This window comes from Notothenia coriiceps, unplaced genomic scaffold (assembly GCF_000735185.1).
Source record: "Notothenia coriiceps isolate Sejong01 unplaced genomic scaffold, NC01 NC01_scaffold00019353, whole genome shotgun sequence".
Classification (NCBI taxonomy): domain Eukaryota; kingdom Metazoa; phylum Chordata; class Actinopteri; order Perciformes; family Nototheniidae; genus Notothenia; species Notothenia coriiceps.
This window is the reverse complement of record NW_011352054.1, coordinates 535595-546080: the sequence shown is the minus strand read 5'-3', so window position 1 is coordinate 546080 and position 10486 is coordinate 535595. Positions and strand designations below refer to the sequence as shown.

The 10486-nt window shown below is 40.7% G+C and overlaps 1 protein-coding gene across 1 annotated transcript in view; it reads left to right on the top strand.

The window, feature by feature from the left end:
• Positions 1 to 450: 450 nt before the first annotated feature.
• Positions 451 to 10486, top strand: part of LOC104951934 (hepatocyte growth factor receptor-like) — a 14923-nt gene continuing 4887 nt past the window's right edge. Inside the window, exon 1 of the mRNA XM_010778669.1 lies at positions 451 to 455. The gene's annotated coding sequence lies outside the window, so the exon portion shown is untranslated. The remainder of the gene's footprint in view (positions 456 to 10486) is intronic.

The following is a 10486-nucleotide window of genomic DNA, read 5'->3' as shown; positions in this document are numbered from 1 at the left end:
GCGCCCATACGAGAGAGGGTAATGATACACGCTGCGGCCAGGCAGGAAACATGTGACTTATCAGTAACTTTAGACATCGTAACACCATTTTAAACTAGATTTTATTTTAGATTATACATTTTACTGATACAACTATATAATATTTACCTGGTTCATTAAAAATAAAAAATAAAAATATTTTTTCTTTTTAAATATATTTTTATTTTTAATGACAATCAAACATGTGGGAAGAGAGGGGGCGGTGCCCCTATGGGCCGGCCGCCACTGGGACCTATCTTGCAAAATGCACTTTTGTACGTCTTTTATACATGAGCATGTGTCCCGGGTGTTCCAGGGAACTCACCAAGTGTCAGAAAATACAACCCTCTCTCTTTTCCTCCGTACCCAAATCTTTTAAAAACGGGGCTACAACGAGCGGATACAGATTCCATCTGAGCTGACGTCAGCCCGGAATAGTGGGCGGTGATGCTCCGCCTACATGGGCAACGCTCCACCTATCAGGGGAATGAGAGGTTGCCGTGGCATGGTAACAGCATGGTAACAGCATGGTAACATGACACTCGTGCCTCGCCCCCCTCCTTTGCAGGGGGGCGTGGTCAGCTGCAGCTCATTTGCCACAGAATCAGCCCTTGTGAAGACAGGGCTGGAATAGAGCAAATAGAGCGAAATGAGGCATGGCTAAAATGCATGATCTGTTTGGTATTTTGAAAAAAAAACTTCATAGACATGTTTTATATAGGTATGGTCCTACAATATATTATTCAAATATAGCATGATAGGTCCACTTTAAAGTGTAAAATAAAACGTAATTCCAGCACTGTGGTTCACCATACATTGCATATAAGTGCACTTGTTCCCTTTAGGCGTGGTTACATTGGAGGTAAGTTTTTGCAGATCCATGAGCAAGTCTCTTGAGGTCAAAGAGGAGTTAAGTGGGGGATAGCGTATATATCACCACTGTAGGAACAGATAGTGCTTGCAATATGAAAGCGGCAGCAACAATACTACCAAATAAGCATATGTAGCGCACATTATACAGAGGTTCATCACAATGGATCTCCGTGACAGGGGTTTGGAAATCATCAATTAACAAAACTACAACTCCACAGTAGTAGCTTCGTTTTTTTGAATTACTGGCATAAAGTTCGACAGTAATTGTTGCCATAAAAAACACTTTTAATTTCTCTCACCAGTTGGCATGCATTTCTTTATTACAATACCGCACGTCTACTTGTTTCATCTCCCCTCATAAAGTGAATACCCTTATTTTCTTGATTAATCTGGACGGAAATAATCTATATCCACTACCATTTGATGAACAACTCTAAAATTAGGTATTCATGGTTCCCAGAGGATGAGGCACACTGACTTTGCTCCCTCGACCTTTCCCCTAGCACCATCATCAGGAGAGTTCCCCCCTTGGGTCGCCATCTTCTTTCCATCTAGCGCTTCATGGGGTTGACCTAAGGCTAAGCGGTTTTATCTAACAAATCTAAACAACCGTTGGATTTCAAATATATAAAAAAACGTTTACAATTTTGAAACAGTGCCAACAACTCTGCCAACAGTGATAGTTAGCCATCTGAGGCGGGAAGATAGTGGCCGACCCCTCCCACCCTGGACACAAACTGTTCGCCCCCCTCCCCTCTGGCAGGAGGCTGCGCTCCATCAGGATCAGAACCTCTCGCCACCTGAACAGTTTCTTCCCCTCCGCTACCAGCCTCTTAAACAAGGCCCGGCCCCCCTGCTGACACTATACCTCTCTATATGCATTACATTAATGCACACAATGTCATACTCCTTTCTGCACATATTCTGATTTCACANACGCCCACCCGCAAGGTGGGCCCCACCCTCGGGCCTCCTTCCGGTATAAACTGAAGAAAAGTTATGTTGTATGGGAGCAGATTGCCAGGCCACCTTCCTATTTATACCGGAAGGAGGCCCGAGGGTGGGGCCCACCTTGCGGGTGGGCGTGGACTACAAGTGTTTCAGTGCTGCGCGGGGGCGCAGGGGGATTACCCAATAGCGATAGCCTTAGAGTGCTGCGCCATTTACTCATAGAAGCTGGGGTTACAGTAGGTAACCTCAGTTTCTGTGGATAAAGAACCTTTCACACAGAAAGCCTCGATGAAGATGAAGATGTTGCTGTTTCTGCTTCTCCTGGGAATAGTAGGCCCACACTGCACATCTGCACGTGAGTCTTTTGATTCTTTACGTTGGAAAATAAGAAGTGCGTCATGTGTTTATGGGCTTTGTGNNCAGTCTGTGAGTTGGTTATGGCTAGAAAGGATCCGTCTTGTGTAAAACTCTCGCGAGAGTTTGCGAGTCACGTGGCTGAATGTTTACAATTGACAGGCAGCCTTTCAGTTACGATCGTTAACATCAGTGGGCCACAGCAAATGATGGTGAGAAGCTAAACTATATGAAGCTCAGCGCAAGTTCAGTCAGGAAGACCAATATCCTCTGTCTGTTACACGTCATTTCAATACTCTCTCCTCTCTCAATAAGTGGGCGTTACTCCCCAGCTAGCCAATCACAATCCCCCGCTAACCCCTTTAAATCTGCTCTTCCCTCTCCGTTAGCTGTCATTTCAGGTGGCAACACGCAACCCTCCTCCACCCCTTCGCCTCCTGTCTCCTAATACAGGGCCAAGCTAAAACGTTCTCCCTTCAGACCAGACCGAACCACTTATCACCACCACCAGTGTCTAGACCCNGTGCGGGGCCCCACTGGCTCTACGAATAGCTGAAGAAAAGTTATGTTGTATGGGAGCAGATTGCCGGGCCACCTTCCTATTTATACCGGAAGGAGGCCCGAGGGTGGGGCCCACCTTGCGGGTGGGCGTGGACTACAAGTGTTTTAGTGCTGCGCGGGGGCGCAGGGGGATTACCCAATAGCGATAGCCTTAGAGGGCTGCGCTATTTACTAATAGAAGCTGGGGTTACAGTAGGTAACCTCAGTTTTTTGCCCGGCGGTTGGCCGATTACCGCTGGTATTAAAAACATGTTGGCGAATGGTTAGGTGGCGCGAAAGTCTGTAGTGAAGGAGCGCGCTCCCGCTTACGGTAGCCTGCTCGCGCTGCGATCCACAGCAAACAGTCTGTTTTGCTTTTTACACCCCAACAACAACAACTGCCTTCACGAAACGCTATGTTGTAGCGTTAATAAACGAAACAATTTAACACAATTGCTTGTCAAAATACCTATACCACAGGAACATTTTTTTTTTTAAAAAGCATTATATTTAGTGGCCCGAGCGGGCAAGTTTATCATGTTGAGCCCTGGTGTGNAAATATAAGTGTAAATACTTACTCTGCACCTAGCCAATGTCTCAGCCTCCACTGAAGAAAGACAAAATGGTGATAGTGATGTCACTGAAAACATCAGATGTTTTTTTATGGGGCAGTTTCCCCATAATGACAGGGTGGACAGCAAATGTCAAGGACACATGCAAAATGTTCAATATTAGTATGAAAATAGAATATACATGATCAAAATGACTCGTTTGATCAAATAACTCGTTGTGGACAATAACACCATATAATTCTTTTTTAATGTAGTATCATTTAACCACTTATTACACACACTGTAGTTAGCAAAGCAGTGTGTGGGACATGCCAAAATCACGTATATCCAATTAAAAAATACGGTATAAAATGAAGGAAACACATTTCAAGAGACTTATCATTGTACTGATATGTGTGTAAATGTTTGGCCTTTTATAATAAGACCTCAGAGTTTCATTATTCTGCTACATTTTCATGATAACTGAGTGATTCTGATGGGGACACCAAAGTTACTTTATAGTGATATTGACCCATCTATAGGAAAAGACGGTCTTAGATTTCAGGTAAATGATTCAGAGCCTTTTACACACAAGAAGCCAAACACGCAAATCGTTTGTGATGTGCTCTCTTTTGAAAATGTTTGCAACATCTCAGGTGTCTTTTGGAGGGGATAACAGTTAAAAGAGCATTGCCCAAACCAAACATCAGAAGAGTAAGGTATGGGTGGTCACACTTTTGACCAAACAAAGTCCATTTATTTACCAATATAAAACTCCTTGTGATGACTCTTGATGGCTTTGTTTGTTGGTTGTGCTAATTTCAAGTTTTACAAAATGTGTCTCATGTAGGATGATCACTCACAAGTATCTCAGTTTTGGCCAATTTAACTTAAGTTCTGCACATTCAAACTTTAATTTGAGGATTTATGATTAACAATTTCAGACCAAGACAAGGTTAGCTACGTTAGCTAGCTTACTGCAGATCTGCAATAAGATCGTAAGGAAACATGCAATCCTGATGCAATCATATTGTTAAAATAAGCCCATAAAGCGTACACTTTACTTTATAATGGCCAAACATCAAAAAGTAACACCACGCCTACCAACATGACCAATATTTAAAATTTTCAGTCAATCTGGCATGTCAAATCGCACACCTATTTGTCAAAAGAAGGGACGCAGCCACATAGTTCAACCAAAGTAGGTCTAGCCTTTTGCCCTTTCTGTCAAAAATGAGTGAGGGTGCGGCTGTGATTCGGCCAGATATCCGAATTCCGCCTCGTATTAATAAAGTTGAGCGCATACATAGTGAGACCTACAGTACAGAGACGGTTTAGAAAATATATTAATTTGACCCTATAGAAAAGCTGTGTTATTTATGGCGAAGAGTGAGTGTAATTTAAAACAATGTATGATGAGTGAGGTTGTGCCCGAAAAAAAATATTGCCCAGGTTGCCCATATGGTTAATCCAGCCTTGCGTTTATGCCTATGCAGCACTTGTAAATAATTACACCTGTCGGCCACCGTACTCTTGGCTTTTAAATGCGTATTTTCAAATACTTTCTGCTGGATTTTACATTATTGCTCTTAATGTTTTCCATTTGTTGTCAAGCACTGTGAATTGTCTTGTGTTGAAATGTGCTATAAGGATGAGCTTGCCTGTGGTGCTGACGTGTTTGTTTGAACAACAACAGCACTGTGCAACGACTTGCAGAAGTCACGGAGCCTCTAACCTGTGAGAGTTAGAGCAGCGTGCCTCTGAGCAGCCTGACTCTGATCGCAGAGCTGCAGCACATGAGAAGAATGCAAACTGTAGTCCGATGTCATTTCAGCATCAGGAGGAATAACTTCACTCCCTGGAGAGAACTGGCCTGCGTCTGTAATACAAGCCATTAATAATTTACACATCTCCTTTTCTTTTACAGGGAGAAGATAAAATCAAACTTCTTTTCTCCCCCAGCCCATGTTAACAGCAGAAGGGAGATGCGCTCTGTCAAGCCGATATATTTGTCCATGAGCTTGAGATATAGTGATGTTAAAAGCTATTGATTTTACAGCATCAAGCCTGACTTATTTTACCCAGGAGGTAGAGCTGGAGGTCAAGACATACTATCGATGGTTTTCATCTTGGGGGCTTTGATATGAAGGAGGAGGCAATAGTTTGATAAAGTGTGAAAGGTCTTTTCTATCTCCGAATAATTCCACACAAACTTTGTCCATGCCTGCCAAAACTGGGTTTGAAAAATGTAAACACAAGCAAATTCACTCCTGTTTTAAAGTTCAAGTACATTATGTTTTCCTTGTTGTCATCATTTTGCCTGAAGTGTGCATCACACTTTGGGGAAAATGTGCAAAGCTCCTTCAGCAGTTTTCAACTCATCTCTTCCTCTCATTACAAATCAAAATAATGGAAAATAAGATTGGATTGCTCTCTATTTCTCAACACAGAGGAACTTGGTGTGGGATTTACAGTACAGCTCTGTCCTGGTCGAAAACAGAGGAGAGGATTAATGATTTCCTGCCCCCATTCATCTCTATCAAGCTGTGGCAGGCTTCTCAGTTTTCCCTAGTAAATTGTAGACACGACAGCAAAGAAGCCAGTCCATTCACACCTCTATGCCTGGGTGTATTAAATCACCAAAGTGTGAGCAGTGCATTAAAGTGGTCAGGGGTTCTCACGAAGACAGAAATGAGAAACTGACTAGGATTACTCTCACCATTTTAGTGCCACCAACAATAGAAGATAAATAATTTGCAGTTTGACAACATTACATTAAACTTAGCTAGAGAAAAATGTGTTCAATCAAATTGTATCAATCAAGCTGTAGTTTGAGGTGTTAACATATTAAAAGGGCAGACAACGTAAACATGTTCCCAATTAACTATGAAACCTTAAAGTGGACCTATCAGTGGCGGCTGGTGGAAATTATTTTGGGTGGGGCTATTGTAATGGTGAATAAACCACACGGGGAACACTTTGAGAAATGACCCCTTAAATGATGACTTCTGGTGATGTTAGAAAGACTGATCAATACCTCCATAATCTTCAGTGTGGTTAGCTATGAACCTTCCAAAACTTCCAAATACCTTCTATGGACATACAGTAAACTGTGCAACAGCACAGTAGGCCCACACAAACTGCAGAACACCGGTTCTTTGGGAACACTCAAATGATTTAATTCCCATTTAAAATCAGGAGACTAAATACGAACATTATATGCAGACACAGACGTGGTTCAGAAACACAGAAATATTAGAAAACTAAAAAAACTACTAAAAAACTATATACAATAATATATATGTGTGTGTGTGTGTGTGTGTGTGTGTGTGTGTGTGTGTGTGTGTGTGTTTATTTATCACGGGCACATAGTATCTGTCCCCGGCTGTTTGAAGAGCAAGCATGGGAAACAAAAGACAGCGTTTACCTGTTTGCATCCAGCTAGTCACACACACAGTTACAATCAGACTCCCTGTAATTGACATAATTAATAGTTCAATCAGGAGAGACGTGATGTGTGAAATACATTTTTATTACCGGGACACATGATATGAATGAATAGTGATTGACAGATTANTGTGTTTGAAATTAGGGGGACTAACCATTGAAGGCTGTTGTTGGTTATTTATGGGATAATCCATGAGACCCAATCAAAGGAAAGGAAAGCATCTATATTTGATTGGGTCTCATGGATTATCCCATAAATAACCAACAACAGCCTTCAATGGTTAGTCCCCCTAATTTCAAACACATTTGTATTTATTTCCGTTTTACAGGGAAGGCTTTACGACTCCATATTTACTTTGGTTTTTGTTTTGTCCTTGGTTTCTGTTTGCTCTGCTGTGCAATTACCTGTAGGGATTATTTTTACAACAAGAAAGACAAATACAAACGCTATATTACTAGAAGTCTGTGCAAATTCTACTCAGGTGGTTAAAAATAAAGAATATTCTCACATTTTGGGAAATAAGCTCATTTGCCATCTTGCCTTATGCCTATATCAGAATCAGAATCAGAAACAGGTTTATTGCCAGGTAGGTTCGCACATACTAGGACATTTACTTGATATCATGGTACATAAAATATAAAAAACAAGAAATCTAATATAAAACACAAAATATTTTACACCGTAATAAAATACAGTTAAATAGCAATAAAATAAGAATTAAATAAAGCAGTAATTTACATGGAAATAGAATGCTATGAATGAGTTTTTGCATATAAACTATGAAATGGGAAATCAGAATATGTGCAGAAAGGAGTATGACATAGTGTGCATTAATGTGATGCATATAGTCTATGATGTGGCAGAGCAGAGGTAAAGTGTCAGCGGGGGGGCCGGGCCTTGTTTAAGAGGCCGGTAACGGAGGGGAAGAAACTGTTCAGGTGGCAAGAGGTTTTGGTCCTGATGGAGGACCCCTGCCAGAGGGGTGGGAGAAGGTTTACAAAATGTTCATGTTGTCTATTTAACATGAAGCTGTTACCAGCAGCTAATTAGCTCAGTTTAGCAATAATACAGGAACAGGGGGAAAATGTTTTTCTGGCAAGTTAAAAATAATCTGCCTCCCAGCACCAAGAGCTCAATAGTTAATACTCGAATGAGTAAAAATCGGAGAAGCCAGCAAGAGTGAGTATTTGTTTTGTAATTATCCAACCTGAAAGCCCATGAATTAACAATGAAAGTAGCTAGCAGCAAAAGCAGCAGGCACCCAGTCCTACCAATTATTTATTTTATATATTCAATAATTGATTGACTTATTGTAGTACTGCTGCAACCGTCATCACTGGATTTGCTTTTCACTGGATTTGCTTTTGTAAGTGTATATGATTTAATGTGGATTTCCATTTCAATGGAGATAACAACAAACGTTTCTAATTTCCATTTCCCAGCCAGCTACAACACGTTAAATCTCATTTATTTAATCCCTGCAAAAACCGAAGTGTAAAGACAGAGGTTTAGGGGGATTTTGTGCAAATATAATTCTCGTCTAGGTGCAGCTTATTCCTTTAAGCATATTTTCAGAAGTGTATGCCTGCCCCTAAACATTGTTAATTTCCATAAACTTTTTATATTTGATTAAATAGCACTTGAGAAAGGATTTGTATTGACAGTCTTTCCTTGCTGTTTCAAAACAAACAATCATGGCCTACCTTAAAGAGGCCCTATTCTGCTTTTTATAGGTTTTCCCTTTTCCTGTAGTGTGTTATATTGTTTTGTGTGAATGTTAATGGTCTACAAAGGCTTACATTCTAGAGTTCCCACCAGAGGGAGTTTCCTTCCCACACACTCCCCTCCATTGGACTCCTTTGTTCACTTCTGTAACATAATGACATCAATATGTAACATTCACACTTCTATTGGCTAGCGCTCCTACACATTGTATGTGATAGGCTGATGGGCGGGACATCTGTAAGCGGTTGACCATCAAAGCACTTTCTGTACATCAAAGCATGTAAAAATGTCAAAGTAGAGGCAAAAAATACAATTATGAATTAGTTTGAAACCTGAACATGAGCATACTGCCTCTTTAAAAACAACAACAACAACAACAACAAGGATAGAGTCACTGTGATGTTTGACATGTCTCAAGCTTTATTCAAACCTCTGCAAAACGTTTTTCATAACATGTAAACAGTAATTTGACTAGAAGATACTTGGTCTATTTTGGAAATCCCTTGGCAGCAGTAATGTGGAGTATATAACATAACGTTTTTTATATGGTATTGCCCTTTAAGACAGTGGAAGGAGAAAAAGAAAGAGGATTGATGGGGACAGGCAGGAATCATTAGAGGACAGAACACATGGTCGCAGAGGTTCAGACCCACAGGGAGGACGCTCACAGGAAGAAGAGGGAAGTATTGCTCCTCCCTCTGTAAATGCAAGCCATTTGTCTTCCTTTCATGGAGGATGGGTAAGAGTTATCAAACATTCTCCTTTTTCTCCTCTCTCCATCTGTCATATCTGTCTCGCTACATCTATCATTCTGTGTCACTGACTCCACATGTTGTCCAACTTTTCCTCCACATTTTCACTGTGAGCTCTTTCCACAGTGTGTCTGTTTTCTTATTAGTTCTCATCAGCGTATTCAGCGCTGTTTGTGCTTTAGAAACACTTTGATGCTAAGACGTTTCTGGATAAATGTGTCCGTTTCCCCGACACTAATGCTCCCTTGCAAAGCCGACAGAGCTGAAATGGATGTTTTTTTATTATTGATTAATCTGTCCATTTTCTTTTATTATTCAATCGATCTTTAAGTCTATAACATGTCTAAAAATAGTGAACAAGACTCAGAGTTTAAAGCTATAGCAACTCTGTATAAGGACTGTGTGTCAGGACCTCGACACAAAGTGATGAACCCAAATGCACGACCCAGAGACAAAGTTTTGAATGCAACAAAATGTATTTTAATTCCAATAATCAGGTAATCCCTCTTAACAGAGTAGGTACTGGAATAAACAAAAATCGCTCACACGGAGGAAATAACTAAGCATAACAAAAGGAGAACTTAAGAAAAAACTTAAGCCTACAAAAATCAACAAAATATCATAACCTGACATGAGAGAAAGCAATCCTTTCTGAGCTGAGGCTTGGCACGACCATTCGGGGAAACAAACAAGACAAACTGACACGGGACAGGGGAGAGACAGGACTATTTAAACATGAGCTGAGTGGGAACAGTTGGAAACAATCAGGGGCGGGGCAGACACTGATGATGGCGGGAAAACCATGGAAAACACACAAGGGGAGGAAGAAACAGGGCCTGAAATGAAAGAGGTAAGTACAAAATAAAACAGGAAATGTCAGACAACATACATAAACATAACTAACACATTTGATGAGACACAACACTGTGTACAAATCACAGTATATGGAGGGGTGTTTATTTTCAAGTAGGTTGTCTACATATTTAATCTAAATGATTATTCAGATCGCAAAATGGTGTATTAGTATTCCATCGATTGACTAATAGTCTCTACACCTGGTACAATATTATAATTTTTTTGTTTTTGCCCACCATGCCTCACTTTTTGGTACTAACTACTATAACATTTCTTGAAATAGAAATTGAATTTTGTTGTTTCTACTGTCACAAGTTTACATGATTTTGTCTATCACAACGGGAAAACACACACACACACGCACGCACGCACGCACACACACACACACACACACACACACACACACACACACCCACACA